At 34.5% G+C, this 806-nt stretch overlaps 1 non-coding gene across 1 annotated transcript; it reads right to left on the reverse strand.

Moving 5' to 3' along the window:
• Positions 1–339: 339 nt before the first annotated feature.
• Positions 340–421, reverse strand: mir129-2 (microRNA mir-129-2). Its single transcript, NR_049574.1, has one exon. It is a non-coding gene; the product is annotated as a microRNA mir-129-2 (primary transcript).
• Between the last annotated feature and the right edge of the window lie 385 nt (positions 422–806).

Consider the following 806-nt stretch of genomic DNA (forward strand, 5'->3'; position numbering starts at 1 on the left):
TAGTCTTGGACCATTGCTGCTATTGAGATGCTAAGAGGCTGGTACAGTAAGTACAGTATATAAAATATGGAATTTTTAGCCATATTCATTTGTAGGGTTTAATTCTCCTTTAATGAATGTCTCCTTTTATGAGCTTAATCTCCTTCCTCTCACATGTAGAAATGAGCTTATATGTCATATAAAGAGACAGAAAAATTACGATAACAATCCTTTCTATCCATGTTCTACACTACATTCACACATACGTTCACCTTCAGTTGTGCTAAGCAATGCAAACTTCTGTTTACCTTGTGATGGCTTTTTTCTTATTCAGGGACAGAGAGTCAGAAGAAAATCCTCCCTCGCAAATTCTTTTTGGGATAAGGGCTTCCTGGATACTTTGATTGAGAACAGCAAGCCCAGACCGCAAAAAGCTTTGAGAGAGAAAGAAATTGTGACACTAGGAGCAGGGAAAGTGAGTCCAATATCTGTAAAGACAAATGAAATGCATTTGATTTTGTGCCTCCCCAATTTTTTAAGTAAATTCCATATAACAATGTGTTACTCATGTTTTCCCTACATAAAGATAAATGAAAGTATTCTTTGAGTAAGTATATCCGATTTCACTAAATTACATATTTTAAACTGTTGAGTTATTTCCTTTTCCTTCATAAAATTTCTTATCTCAGTTACACTGTTGATTAATCCTGTTAAGGTTTCAAATATGATAGCAGACCACTTTGGTCAGAATTCTGTTTGAGAATGTAGCCATAACCTCACCCAATGTGTTGTCAAAACTGATACTTTGTAAAAGAAAGTTTACTAAG

Source organism: Xenopus tropicalis, chromosome 3, assembly GCF_000004195.4.
Source record: "Xenopus tropicalis strain Nigerian chromosome 3, UCB_Xtro_10.0, whole genome shotgun sequence".
Lineage (NCBI taxonomy): Eukaryota > Metazoa > Chordata > Amphibia > Anura > Pipidae > Xenopus > Xenopus tropicalis.